The sequence below is a fragment of the Pristiophorus japonicus genome, chromosome 9 (assembly GCF_044704955.1).
Source record: "Pristiophorus japonicus isolate sPriJap1 chromosome 9, sPriJap1.hap1, whole genome shotgun sequence".
In the NCBI taxonomy this organism is placed as follows: Eukaryota; Metazoa; Chordata; class Chondrichthyes; family Pristiophoridae; genus Pristiophorus; species Pristiophorus japonicus.
The window spans coordinates 199171416-199187622 of NC_091985.1; positions in this window are offsets into that span (position 1 = coordinate 199171416).

The following is a 16207-nucleotide window of genomic DNA, read 5'->3' on the forward strand; positions in this document are numbered from 1 at the left end:
AGTGATGGGCGTGTGGTGCATTGAGTTGAGTGTGAGGCTTGTGATGCAGATACAAGAAAGAAAGACTTATATTTATATAGAACCTTTCACGAGCACAGGACATCTCACAGCACTTTCCAATTAATAAAGTTTTGGAGCATAGTCACTGTTGTAATATGGGAAATGCGTCAGCCAATTTGGGCAGAGCAAGCTCCCACAAACAGCAATATGATAATGACCAGATTATTTGCTTTTGTTATGTTGATAGCGGGATAAATATTGGCTCGGAAACCGGGGCTAACTTCCCTGCTCTTCTTCAGAAAAATGCCATGGGAGCCTTTACACCCACCTGAGAGAGCAGACGGGGCCTCAGTTTAACGCCTTTCCACAAAAGGCGGCACCTCTGACAGTGCAGTACTCCCTCAGCACTGCAGTGGAGTTTCAGCCTAGATTTGTGTGTTCATTTCCCTGGAGTGAGATTTAAACCAACAACATTCTGACTCAAACGTGTGTGTTCTACCCAGTGATCCACTGATGCTGGGGCATAGAGTTTTCTGAATCCTTCATTCATTTTGACCTGCTGTGTCAGGTCATTAAATATCTTGCGGCAATGTATCGACGATTGGGGCCCTCTGTGGTGGCCATCACACAGCCGGCTTTCTCCCGCCACAACCTTCGAGATGTATGCAGCGATGGCTTCCTGCTGCCTTGCGGGAAATGGATAGCCAGCATCCTCTCCACGGCCACTATTGGTGCTTGCAGAGCCGCATATGAGAATATTCGGGCTCTCTCCCAGTAGTGAGGCTCTGCAATCTGCTTCTAGAACCGTCTGGCTCAACATGGAAATCATACTGCATTGACAATAAGGTGCTGTAACAGCAAAGCAGCTCCCCTTTAAGTACTGAAAAAGTGTGTACCAAATAAATCTGGGAATTAGACTGGACCTGATGGTCGATATGTTGAGCGCTAAGCCAATGAGCAGCTTTTTTACCATTGCGATCAACATTATAATCATCATCATCATGGGCAGTCCCTTGAATCGAATATGACTTGCTTCCACGCCAAAAAGGGATGAGTTCACAGGTGTTTCAATGAAGAACCTGATATTCCAGGTCCGGAACTACTCTTGAAGGGTGTAAGAGCCTGTGCCTGGATTTTCTTAACGCATGGTGCCTGTTGCACACTAGCCACCGCACAGAGTTAGGTTTTGGTCCAGTGGTAAGGATTAACCACGACGACTGGAGACCAGCTCTGCTGCATGGGCCCAGTGTGCACACACATCGCACTGTGGGCTGGCACGTGCTGCCCTGGACACTCGCCTCTTCTGGACACTCATCACATCGCTCTACGAATTCTCGCCGCTCATTCGCCCCGTCCTCGCCGCTCCTTTGCCCTGACCTCGCCGCTCCTTCGCCTCGACCTCGTCGCTACTGCTCTACCTGCCCTCGCTGTGTCTTATAGTGGCCCCGCCATCACCACGCGCTTTTAAGGCCCTGGCCTGCCTCTGGTGTTCCTCACAGGTGGAGGTCGCGCCGGTGGAAGTTGTACACTGACAGCATCAGTGGCTCGTGTTAGTTTTGCATACAATGCATTAAGTGGTAATGGGCAAGTGCACATTAGTTGAGAAACCCCTCAGCTAAGCCAAGGGCCAACTACAGAAAGATAATAAATGTTCGAGATTTTATTCACATGTAATTCTCACCTTGGGGAGAACGAAAATATCTTCCTTATAATCATATTAATGAGAACTGAGCATGAATTTTGCGTGCGAAACCATTTTGACCCAGCACTGCTTAATAATGTTGAGCCATGACACCGCCCTAGATTTAAAAAGATATATCTTTTTTAAAAGTTTGTTCGTAATATTTCAGCTGAAAGCTCCTCTGTGTGTGTGCCCTGGTCTTTATTTCACTTTCCCCTCTATAATAATGAGTAGTCAGCATGGATTTAAAAAGGGAAAATCTTGCTTGACCAACCTCAGTGAATTTTTTGAAGAGGCAACATAGAGAATAGATAATGGTAATGCAGTAGGTGTAATTTATCTAAAATTTTCAAAAGGACTTCGATAAGCTACCCTAGGATATCCGATGATCAAAGTCTGAGAATGTGGAGTTGGGGACATGTCGCAGAATTGTAGCTAGTTAACTGCGAGGTAGAACGCAGAGAGTAGGGGTAAGAGGCTGCTACTCACAATGGCAGAAGGTGGGTATTCCACTGCTGGGATTGGGCTGGATCTATTGCTGTTCACAATTTATATTAACTAGTTAGATTTTGGAATCAAAAATATAATTTCTAAATGTGTGGATGACACCAAATTGTGGGGAATAGTCAATACTGAGGAGGACTGCAACAATTTACAGGATGACATGAATAAATTTGCAGAATGGGCATTTAATCGGAACATGACGTTCAACACAGATAACAGTGAAGTATTACATTTTGTTAGGAAGAATAGAGGTGTCACGTATAGAGGAACAAAGGGATCTCAGAGTACAAATTCACAAATCACGAAAAGTTGTGCTGTAGCATAGTAAGACCATAAAAAAGCAAACCAAGCGCTAGGGTCTATTTCTAGACATATAGTATTGCACAAATCGGCATGTTATACTCATAGAAACATAGAAACATGGAAAACACGTGCAGGAGTAGGCCTTCGAGCCTGCACCACCATTCAATAAGATCATGGCTGATCATTCACCTCAGTACCCCTTTCCAGCTTTCTCGCCATACTTCTTGATCCATTTAGCTGTAAGGGCCATATCTAACTCCTTCTTGAATATATCCAACGAACTGCTATCAGCAACTCTGGATGGTAGAGAATTCCACAGGTTCACAATTCTCTGAGTGAAGAAGTTTCTCCTCATCTCAGTCCCAAATGGCTTACCCTTTATCCTTAGACAATGTTCTATGGTTCTGGACTTTCCCCAATATAGGGAACATCCTTCCCTGATCTAACTTGTCCAATCCCGTCAGAATTTTACATGTTTCTATGAGATCTCCTCTCATCTTTCTAAACTCCAGTGAATACAGGCCCAGTCGATCCAGTCTCTCCTCATATGTCAGTCTAACCAATCTGAGAATCAGTCTGGTGAACCTTCGCTGCACTCGCTCAATGGCAAGAACGTCCTTCCTTAGATTAGGTGATCAAAACTGAACACAATATTCCAGATGAGGCCTCTCCAAGGCCCTGTACAACTGCAGTAAGACCTCCCTGCTCCTATACTCAAATTCCATAGCTATGAAGGCCAACATACCATTTGCCTTCTTTACCAACTGCTGTACCTGCATGCCAACTTTCAATGATTGATGTACCATGACACCCAGGTCTCGTTGCACCTCCCCTTTTCCTAATCTGCTGCAATTCAGATAATATTTTGCCTTCAAAGTGGATAACCTCACATTTATCCACATTATACTGCATTCGCCATGCGTTTGCCCACTCACCTAACCTACCCAATCACCCTGATACCTCTTAGCATCCTCCTCGCAGCTCACACCACCACCCAGCTTAGTGTCATCTGCAAACTTGGAGATATTACAATCAATTGCTTCATTTAAATCATTAATGTATATTGTAAATAGTTGGGGTCCCAGCACTGAGCCCTGCTGCACCCCACGAGTCATTGCCTGCCACGCTGAAAATGACCCGTTTATCCCGACTCTCTGCTTCCTGTCTGCCAACCAGTTCTCTATCCACATCAGTACATTACCCCCAATATCATGTGCTTTAATTTTGCACAGCAGCCTGTTGTTTGGGACCTTTTCAAAAGCCATTTGAAAGTCCACATACACGACATCCACTGGTTCTCCCTTGTCCACTCTAGCAGTTACATCCTGAAAAAATTCCAGACGATTTGTCAAGCATGATTTCGCTTTCATAAATCCATTCTGACTTGGACCGATCCTGTCACTGCTTTCGAAATGCGCTGCTATTTCATCTTTAACAATTGATTCCAACATTTTCCACACTACTGATCTCAGGCTAACCTGTCGATAACTCGTTTTATCTCTCCCTCCTTTTTCAAAAAGTGGGGTTACATTAGCTACCCTTCAGTCCATAGGAACTGATCCCGATTCGATAGACTGTTGGAAAATGATGACCAATGCATCCACTATTCCAAGGACCACTTCCTTAAGTACTCTGGGATGCAGACTATCAGACCCTGGGGATTTATCGGCCTTCAATCCCATCAATTTCCCTAACACAATTTCCTGACTAATAAGGATTTCCTTCAATTCCTCCTTCTCACTATACCCCCGGTCCCCTAGTATTTCCAGAAGGTTATTTAAGTCTTCCTTCGTGAAGACAGAAACAAAGTATTTGTTCAACTGGTCTGCCATGTCTTTGTTCCCCATTATAAACTCACCTGAATCTGGCTGCAAGGGACCTACGTCAGTCTTCACTAATCTTTTTCTCTTCACATATCTATAGAAGCTTTTGCAGTCAGTTTTTATGTTCCTGCAAGCTTCCTCTCATACTCTATTTTCCCCTCCTAATTAAACTCTTTGTCCTCTTCTGCTGAATTCTACATTTCTCTCAGTCCTCAGTTTTGCTGCTTTTTCTGGCCAATTTATATGCTTCTTTCTTGGATTTAACACTATCCTTAATTTCCCTTGTTAGTCATGGTTGAGCTACCTTCCGCGTTTTATTTTTACTCCAGACAGGGATGTACAATTGTTGAAGTTCATCCATGTGATCTTTAAAATCTTGCCATTGCCTATCCACCGTCAATCCTTTAAGTATTACTTGCCAGTCTATTCTAGCCAATTCACTTCTCATACCATTGAAGTTACCTTTGCTTAAGTTCAGGACCCTACTCTCTGAATTAATTGTGTCACTCTCCATCTTAATAAAGAATTCTACCATATTATGTTCACTCTTCCACAAGGGGCATCGCACAACACGATTGCTAATTAGTCCTTTATCATTACACATCACCCAATCTAGGATGGCCAGCCCACCGGTTCGTTTTTCGAAATATTGGTCTAGAAAACCATTGCTAATGCACTCCACCGCACTGCTACCAGTTTGGTTAGGCCAATCTATATGTAGATTAAAATCGCCCATGATAACTGCTGTACCTTTATTGCACGCATCCCAAAATTCTTGTTTGATGCTGTCCCCAACCTCACTACTACCGTTTGTTGGTCTGTGTAGAACTCTCACTAGCGTTTACTGCCGTTTGGTATTCCGTAGTTCCACCCCTACCGATTCCACATCATCCAAGCTAATGTCCTTCCTTACTATAGCGTTAATTGCCTCTTTTATCAGCAACGGCAGCCCACCTCCTTTTCCTTTCTGCGGTCTATCTTTCCTGAATGTTGAATACCCCTGGATGCTGAGTTCCCAGCCTTGGTCACCCTGGAGCTATGACTCCGTGATGCCAATTATATCATATTCGTTACTTGCTCCCTGCACAATTAATTCGTGCACCTTGTTATGAATACTCCTCGCATTGAGGCACAGAGCCTTCAGGCTTATCTTTTTAACACACTTTGTCCCTTTAGAATTTTGCTGTAATGTGGCCGTTTTTGATTCTTGCCTTGGGTTTCTCTGCCCACCAATTTTACTTTCCTTCTTTCTATCTTTTGCTTCTGCCCCCATTCTACTTCCCTCTGTCTCCCTGCATAGGTTCCCATCCACCTGCCATATTCCTTTAACCCCTCCCCAAGAGCATGAGCAAACACTCCCCCGAAGACATTGGTTCTGGTCCTACCCAGGTGCAGACCGTACAGCTTGTACTGGTCCCGAACATTAGTTAGACCATACTTAAATTACGGCATTCAAATCTGGTCACCATATTATAAATAGGATATAGAGGCTGTGGATGCGGTGCAGTGAAGTTTTACAAGGATGGTACCAGAAATGCAAGGGTATAAATATAGGTAAACATTAACAGGCTGGTTCTCTTTTCTCTTGAAAAAAGGAGGCTGAGGAGTGACCTAATAGAGGTCTTTAATATTATGAAGGGTTTTGTTAGAGGATACAGAGAGAATGGTGCAGAAATTCCTCTGGGGGTCTTCCCGCAGACAATTGCCTCCTCGCTGGATATTTTTAAAGAATTTACCTGATTGTCTAGGAGGCGCCCTGATTTCCGATGGGGAGGCCTTCTTCTCCCGCGCTGCGAAATGCGCACCCGTGCAATGGGTCCTGACGTGGAAGATGCAGTCTCATGTGAGCGCTCAGCCAATCAGGTAAGTATTTCACAGGTTCCCTTGGATAGCACTGAAACTCGCACTATGAGGTCTCAGTAATATTAATTGGAATAAAAGCAATCACACCAAATAACACAAAATGTAAAATAAAGCACACATATTTTAATTAATTGAAATTAAAGTTATTATGTCTTATAAAAATAAAATATTTTCCCTCATTTTTAAAACGTTTTTTAAATTATGGTTAAAAGAAACTTACCGTCGTGGGGAGGGTTTTAAATAAACTATATGTTTATAATTTTATTTTGCAATTGTTGAATGTGTTTTTAAACAGACACATAGCCTACTTTTACAGGCGCAAGATTTTTGAGGACATTTGCTGGGCAAGATATGGGTAATTAGCCCAATCTTACCCATACAAATGTCCTCACTCCTGATCTGGCATTGTCGCTAGTGATCTGGCCACGATCTGTCAAGCTCTGGCTTGATTGATCGGAAAAGTTGGTTTTCCGCGCATGCACATTGCGCGCTGAAAACTGGCTTTTCAGATGCCTTCCTGAGTATGTAGAAACTTCGTCCTGGCCCAGGACGTCAGAAATTCTGCCCCAATGTATCCTTTTGCAGGAAGAGATTTACAGACGACCAATATAACATAGTCAATAGGGGATTCAAGAGATAATTCTTTCTCGAAAGAGTGGTGAGAATGTGGAAATCGCTACCACAGCGAGTGGATGAAGCGAATTGTATAGATTCATTTAAGGGGAGGCTGGACAAGCATATGAGGGAGAAGGGGATAGATTGCTATACTGATAGATTTAAATGAGGAAAGGTGGGAGGAGGCTCGAGTGGAGCATCAGCGCCTGACAGGAGTGCATAGGTCCAATGGCCTGTTTTTGTGTTGTATATCATATGTAAACTCTATTTAAATATTTAATATTTCAGCGTCTACCTTCTCTGAATGTCTGCCCCGTCTTTATTTCGCTCTAAATTTTTTTTTGAAAATGTACAGGAGAATTCTTCAATGTGATTGGTTGCTTAGACAGCTTAATATCACAGCTGCACTAAGCAGGGAATCTCTATTTCACAATGCTGCAATAAATTGCACATTAAGAAAACTGAATATCTCGACAAATCTCTGTGGGCAGCTTTCTTCTTGGTTAGTGGCAATCACTGTCACTTTGCCACTGGCCGCAAATTATGAGTTCCAGCATTTAACCAGCTTTCCCTTAAATGATTCTGTACTATTCGCCTTAACCATGCCATGTGATAGTAATTTCTACATTCTCGCCACTCTCTGGGATACAAGTTTGTCCTGAATTCCTTCTTAGATTATTTTGTATTTATGTCCCTAGTTAATGGTCTCCCCACGTGGAAACAATCGTATTTGTTTTCGTTTAAGTCAATATTGTAGTAATGATAATTAGTTTTACTTACTCCAGTCTTTCTATTTTGCAATAATTTTTCTTCAATGCTGTAGATAATCTTTTCACTCCCACATCTTCCAACTTATTCTCATTGAGCCTAAACACGAATAACATTGGACACAACGTGACACATGTTAAAGCTCAGACGTCAGGGAATAAATACCAGTTATTCACCCTATAGGATATAAATTTCTCTCGGGTTGCAGCATAATACGGAGGGTATAACACCACCCAACCTTTATACGCCCAGCCTGATATTCGGTTCCATTAACATCAATATGGGGTGCGTGTATAACAGGCGACCAAAGTGATAGTATCCATTTTACTCTGTCGTCCAAGATGAATTTCAGAACTTCTACTCAGTTGTTCATATAGTTTATTCATCTGATTCAGTAAATGTTTGATGTTCAAAATTTAACTGCCATAAAGAATGTTACAATCATTGGAGTCCAAGATTGATAATACACACCAGAGAATTAAGTCAGGTAAGGTAAGAGCGAGCTGTGGAAAATGCGGTCCGCAACTGCCATTAATCACCTAAAGATATCGCCCTCAGAGTATTCGACCTCACCAGCGAGCGCCCGTAAATTATAGATATAGTGGCTAAATTTAAAGTGAACTTGATGACCGTAGCTCTCTGTTCTCCTATTTGGAAATTGCAACGCTTTATGACATTTACAAGAATGGTCTCAATTTACGGGAAAAATGCCAGTGACTGCCATTTGTAACAGATGCTGGGTCGTTGTTAGACACAGAGGGGGTGGTTTTGTATTTATGCGGCAATATAGGACTAGCGATAGCAGATTGTTTACCCATTATACATCTCATCTGATCTAATGCCGTTTTCCATTTTACGATAACAATGAAATATGTACCCCACGTACAGTTACCCCTTTTTCCTTTGCTTGCTTCTCTTTCTTTTGGGGGGGGTGGGCGGGGATGGTATATCATGTGCTTATGGTTCGCAGTTTATTATCTATAAAATGCCTATAGATTTTAATATAAGCGTTATAGCCTTTAAAGGCTCTTGCATTTTTCTAAATATATGTTTCTTGGACCCTCAATGACGTTTGCCCGGGTTAATATTTAACCAATCCCCTTTGTTGGCACCAGAGGGTATGCCAATATGGAGCCTGTAAGCTGGTGTGTTCGGAGGAAGAATCGCGCCTATGGGTAGAAGCCAGGCAGTTCAAGGAGCCAATTCAGTGCATTTGCTACCCTGAGATACTGATGTAACATATAAAACCACACCAATTATCCTCGGTGCCCTGTAGTTGTGATATAATTATGTAAATGACAAGTCTTTCTTTCTTTCTTTCTTTCACATGTGACCCAATGCTAATGCCTCTGGCGATATTGCTGCCCTGCTTAAGTACATGTCGCGACATTTGTTAGTACTTTTTAATAAATTCTTTACCAATTACCTCAGAATTTTGCATTTGTGCAAAACCTCTGTCAGTCTCCGGATCCCTTCATCTTGTATTGAGCACTGGGTCAGATCCATATCTTCTAATCTTTCACAAGGCCTCATGACCGTCGCAATTGCTGTGCAATCCACCGGACTGAGTTCTAAACCCGAAAATCCGACCTTCTTTACAGATTCAAGCAGTTTCTTCATCAGTGGTGAGTTTTGGGATTCATACAGTAGGTAGAATGTGGTCAGGAGTTTTGTTTTATTATCCTGTCCGTCACTCGTTTTAATCCTTCGCTGAACCTCCTCATTCAGCCAATCTATCACTTTGTAGCATGTTGATTCATCAAACGAACCCAAATCCTTTTTCAGCTCTTGAGCTGAATGTGGAGAGGTGAGACCAACCAGGAAACGGAAGAATATCTCAAACCGACCATCACTTTTCCAGGTTGTTTTATTCTGGACCTGCTCCATTTTTTGCGGATTTAATTTAAGGAACAGTGAGAGAGCGGCAAGAAACTCTTGCAGTGTGAGATGAGTAAATGTGTGCACGGCATTACTGGCTGGGTTGTCCTGTTGCAGAATTTGCATCATAAAACCGGAAGTGAATTTTGAAGGTTGCAGGTTGTGACGTTGGAAATCATAGTCATGAAATATCAGTGAGTTGTTGCTAACTCCCTCAAAGGCCATCTCGGCGAGTTTGACTAAAAGCTCACGTCGGTTTTCAATATTACAACCCTCTCTTTTTAACAGGCTGGCCAAGAAATTTGAAAAGAGCTCTGTGATAGTTCGAGGAAATTGCCTTTCAATTCTCTCTTCTCTATTAAAAAGCGGGGCCAATGTGGAACAGATGATCCAGCAGTATATGGGAATATAACACATGGTGTACAGGACGTCGTTCTCTTCTATCTTTTTGAAAACGGCGTCTGCCATCTGTGTATGCCCAAAAAATCTCTGACAAAAATCTCTTCGTTCTTCTGCAAGGAAACCGACTATCTCCGTCCACAGATTGACATTCGACTTATCCAGCGACTCCAGAGCAGTGGGTCGGCTTGTGATCAGCACTGAACAGCCGTTCAGCACTTTCCCCTGCACCAGACACCGGACAATATCAGACACTTCACACCGGCTCTCTGGATCGAAACAGTGATGCTCAGAGGTCTTGTTTCTCTGCTGATCACTAAAATCGATATTCTCATGAAATTCATCTAAGCCATCAAATATAAGCAGTATCTTCGCTGGTTCCTCCCACACGCGCTCAAGGTACTTCCCAAAATAACGACATGAATCTAGTATTAGCTGTTTCAGGCTTGTCTTCTCCTTTAATTCACGTAACTCCCGAAATTTGAAAAGAAAGACAAAGTTGAACTGTTGATATATTTTGCCTGCGGCCCAGTCATGAACAATCTTTTGCACAATGGTGGTTTTTCCGATTCCGGCCACGCCTGTTACTACAGTGGTTCCAGATAGGCTGCTTTGACCGAAACTGCTTCTGAATAATTGATCAATTCCAACTTTCTCCAGCGATTTACTTAGAAGTTTATTTTGCCACTTTTCGTGCTTTTTACCTTGTGCCCAAATTTCGTGTTCTAGACTTTTACGTTCCAGAGGGCGTTTGACGATTATTACTTCAGTGTATCGATCCTCAAGTGAAAGGACACGTGTCAACTCCCCAGTATTAACTTTCATCTTCTCAAATTGTTTGATGAGAGTTTCTTTATATTTATGCTGAATCTCTGCAAATGAATTAAAATTAATAAAATCCACTGCGAAATCATTCCATGCTGAAAGAGCATCGCGCACTGCCTCAAAATGTGCAGCAAAATGATCATGTGCCATGTTTTCTATAGCAAGAAAGGGGTACTGAAGGAATGATCAGCCATGATCTTATTAAATGGCGGTGCAGGCTCGAAGGGCCGAATGGCCTATTCGTGCAGCTATTTTTCTATGTTTTCTTTCTATGTTTTTCTACGCTAATTAAGGTAAAATGAAATATTTATCGATACATCTGTCTGTCAAAGTTTATTTTCTTTCTTCATTTCTAACTTTCCTACTTCCTTTCTTTCCATTATTCTTTCCTTTAAATCGATGTATTTAAATTGGTGTCACTTTATGTATCCTTCCATATATCCCGCTATAATATTCCCTTTATAGGTATGTATATAGTTATATATCTATGTATCTATCAATATTTTCTGTCAGTCTGATTTTCTATCTATCTATCTATTTATGTATCTTTATCAATCTATATCTATTTATTTTTCTCTAAATAATTCAATCTACCTATCTCTCATCTAGCTCTCTAACTCACCAACGAGCATTAAGGATATGAAAAGCCCTTTCTTTCATAGGAAAGGAAACGCGGTTTAATAGTACATGAAATGCTTATTCACCACGTACCTTCTAAATAAAGCGGTACTTTTGATGGAATTTGGCTCCAGGTTGCTTCATCTTGAAAATTGGAACCTATTGACGAATGCGTGATAGAGATTTATCATCATTTGAAATATTTATCATATTTAGGAAAATATATTTTAATATTTAAATGCTGTACAAATGAACCAGCTCATACCTTTCGTTTGCATTTCTTGCAGTATTTCCCTTAGCTTTGGTATCGTACCGTGCATGTCAACAAATATATCCCACATTGCTCTTCCCGCCTTAGCTCCGATTTCCATCACTTTATCGAAAAGGAATGTGGAAGCTTTGGTGTTCAGTTTACTTTCCTTCAGCTTCCTGATGTACTGGAAATACAATGCAGAAATATTCAAACCAACATCTTGAGCTGCACCATATCAACTATGCCTAACACATGTAAGACAAATATGTCCATTGCAGTTGATCCAATTCGGGATGTTACAGTTATTGATTTAACCAAATTAGCAAGTGCTGGACACACACTGCAGTTGAGTTAACATCAATTCGTAAGGTATAAAAGGAGGGTTTTATTTTTCGTTTCAGAAATCCAGAATTTGCAGAATTTCAAGCCACGTTTACATCGATAGATTGAGAGCTCAATAGACTGATTGATCTAAAGCTCGGTCGATAAAACGATCAAAAGAACCATTCACTCATCAAACTAAATGTGAAACTGAATGTCATGATGTTTTGACATTATTAGCAATTAATAGATCCAAAGCAAAACAATGCATTTAATGCGATTGAAATAATTCACCACAGTGTGCTACATCAAGTGAATGAAAAATCAACAGAACTGGCATTCAAGGAGGAAATTATTCAATAAGAGAGGTATTGGTGGATTGAAAATAAGGTAATGTTGAACCATTATTCCAGACAATAAACATAGAAACATAGAAAATAGGTGCAGGAAAAGGCCATTCGCTGCATCGAGCATGCAGTACCATCAGTATGATCATGGCTGATCATGCAACTTCAGTACCCGACTCCTGCCTTCTCTCCATACCCGCTGATCCTTTTAGCTGGAAGGACGACATCCAACTCCCTTTTGAATATTTGCAATGAACTGGACTCAACAACTTTCTGTGATAGAGAATTCTATAGGTTGACAATTCTCTGGTTGAAAACGTTTCTCCTCATCTCGGTCTCAGATGGTTTACCCCTTATCCTTAGACTGCGACCCCTGATTCTGGACTTCTCCAACATCGGGAACATTCTTCCTGCATCTAACCTGTTCAATCCCTTCAGAATTTTATATGTTTCCATGAGAGCACCTCTCATTCTTCTACGTTCCAGTGACTATAAGCCTAGTCGATCCAGAATTTCTTCATATGTCAGTCCTGCCATCCCGGGAATCAGTCTGGTGAACTTTCGCTGCACTCCCTCAATAACAAGAATGTCGTTCCTCAGAATAGGACACCAAAACTGCACACAATACTCAAGGTGTGGTCTCATCAAGGCCCTGCACAACTGCAGTAAGACCTCCCTGTTACTATACTCAATTCCTCTCGCTATGAAGGCCAACAAGCCATTTGCCGCCTTCACCGCCTGCTGTACCTGCATGCCAACTTTCAATGACTGATGTACCATGACACCCAGGTCTCGTTACACCACCACTTTTCCTAATCTGTCACCATTCAGATAAAAATCTGAGTTCCTGTTGTTGCCACCGAAGTTGATAACCTCACAATTATCCATATTATACTGCATCTGCCATGCATTTGCCCACTTACCTAGCATATGAACCTGCAGCCTCTTAGCATCCTCCTCACGGCTCAAACTGCCACCCAGCTTAATGTCATCTGCAAACTTGTAGATATTACATTCAATTCCTTCATCTAAATCATTAATATATATTGTAATTAGCTTGGGCCCCAGCACTGAACCTTGCAGTACCGCACTAGTCACTGCCTGCCATTCTGAAAAGGACCCGTTTATTCCCACGCTTTGCTTCCTGTCTGCCAATCAGTTCTCTATCCACATCAATACATTACCCGCAATACCACGTGCCTTAATTTTGCACACTAATCTCTTGTGTGGGACCTCGTCAAAAGCCTTTTGAAAGTTCAAATACACCACATACACTGGTTCTCCCTTATCCACTCTACTAATTACTTCCTCAAAAAATTCTCCAAAGTTTGTCAAGCATGATTTCCCTTTCATAAATCCATGCTGACTTGGACCGATCCTGTTACTGATTTCCATATGTGCTGCTATTATATATTTACGAATTGAATCCAGCATTTTCCACACTACCGATATCAGGCTAACCAGTCGATAATTTGCTGTTTTCTCTCTCCCTCCTTTTTTAAGAAGTGGGGTTACATTAGCTACCCTCCAATCCATAGGAACTGAACCAGAGTCCATGGAATGTTGGAAAATGACCACCAATGCATCTACTATTTCTAGGTCCACTTCCTTAAGTACTCTGGGCAGCAGACTATAAGGCCTTCAATCCCATCCATTTCCCTAACACCATTTCCTGATTAATAAGGATTTCCTTCAGTTCCATCAGTTCTTCATTCTCGCTAGACCCTCGGTCCCCTAGTATTTTCGGGAGGTTATTCGTGTCTTCCTTAGTGAAGATAGAACCAACGTATTTATTCAATTGGCCTGCCAGTTCCTTGTTCCCCATTATGAATTCACCTGACTCTGATTGCAAGGACCTACATTAATCTTCACTAATCTTTTTCTCTTCTCGTATCTATAGAAGCCTTTGCAGTTAGTTTTCCTGTTCACTGCAATCTTACTCTCATACTCTATTTCCCCCTTCCTAATTAAACCATCAGTCCTCCTCTGCTGAATTCTAAATTTCTCCCAGTCCTCAGGTTTGCTGCATTTTTCTGTCCAATTTATATGCCTCTTCCTTGCATTTGACACGATCCTTAATTTCCCTTGTTAGCCACGGATGAGCCACCTTCCCCATTTTATTTTTACGCCAGACAGGGATGCACATTTCTTGTAGATCATCCATCTTTAAATGTCTGCCATTGCCTATCTGCCATCAACCCTTTAAGGATCATTCCCCAGTCTATCCTAGCGAATTCACGTCTCATATCATTGACGTTATCTTTCTTTACATTCAGGGCCCTAGTCGCTGAATTAACAACGAGATAACTTACTTTTTTTTTTAGCATTACATCAAAGTCAAAGGGATACATTGGGATATTTCCTTTATTTTTTAATGCAGAGGGTTGTCATGAGAAATAGAAATGGAATCATATCTATAAAAAGAGGCAGCTCGTGCAGATCATGGAGTGCAGCAGCATAGAGTGGCATTCGTGAGTTTGGTAAGTGGGTGAGTTTTAAGGGCAAGTGTGGGTGGCAGATGCAGTTTTGTCTTGTTTTTCCGACCAGTTCTGACACTAGAGCAGCTGATAAGGAGTGCGAGAGTAGGAGACGGAGGCCCAGAGACCAGCCCTACAAGCTGCAGACAAAGATAGAGGGGTGCGAAATGGAGAGGTGACGTCACAGCCAAGCTTGTAAGTGGTTGGCTGTGCAACTCGTAAGTATAACTCTCTTTTAGACTGACTTTTAGATTGGTTTAATTGGCAGTGAACTACTAAGTAGCTGTTTGGTGTTTAAGTAAATTTTAGTAAGTAAATTAATTTAAGGGTTAAGTCATGGCAGGAGAGCTCGGACCTGTGTCATGCTCCTCCTGTGCTATATGGGAAATCAGGGATGCCTCCGGTGTCCCTGACTACTATGTGTGCGGGACGTGTGTCCAGCTGCAGCTCCTGACAGACCACATGACGGCACTGGAGCTGCGGATGGACTCACGCTGGAGCATGCGCGATGCTGAGAATGTTGTGGATAGCGCATTCAGTGAGTTGGTCACACCGCAGGTTAGGGTTAGGACAGATAGTGAATGGGTGACCAAGAGTCAAGGCAAGAGCAGGATGGTAGTGTAGGAGTCCCCTATGGTCATCTCTCTCCAAAACAGATATAAAGTTTTGGATACTGTTGGGGGAGATGACTTACCAGGGGAAGGCACCAGCAGCCAGGTTCATGGCACCATGCGTGGCTCTGCTGTACAGAAGGGGGAGAAAAAGAGTGAGAGAGCGATAGTGATAGGGGCCTCAATTGTAAGGGGAATAGATAGGAGTTTCTGCAGCCACAACCGAGACTTCAGGATGGTATGTTGCCTCCCTGGTGCAAGAGTTAAGGATGTCTCAGAGCGGCTGCAGAGCATTATGGAGAGGGAGGGTGAACAGCCAGTTGTCGTGGTACATGTAGGTACCAACGATATATGTAAGAAGTGGGAAGAGGTCCTACAAGCTGAATTTAGGGAGCGAGGAGTTAAATTAAAAAGTAGGACCTCAAAGGTAGTAATCTCTGGATTGCTACCAGTGCCACGTGCTAATCAGAGTAGAGGGAGCAGGATAGTTAGAATAAATACATGGCTTGAACAGTGGTGCAAGAGGGAGGGATTCAAATTCCTGGGACATTGGAACCAGTTCTGGGGGAAGTGGACCTGTACTTGGGCAGGACTGGAACTGGTGTCCTGGGGGTATCATTTGCTAATGCAATTCAGGAGTGTTTAAACTAATATGGCAGCGGGATAGGAACCTATGCAGAGAGACAGTGCGATGTAATATGGAGTCAGAAACAGATGGTAGAAAGGTAAAAAGCAATAGTGGAAGACCGAGTAAACAAAGGCAAGAAACAAAAAGGGCCACTCTACATCATAATTCTAAAAGAACAAAGAGTGTAAAAAAAAAAACAAGCCTAAAGGCTTTGTATCTTAATGCAAGGAGTATCCGTAATAAAGTGGATGAATTAAAATTAACTGTGCAAATAGATGTTAACAGATATGATG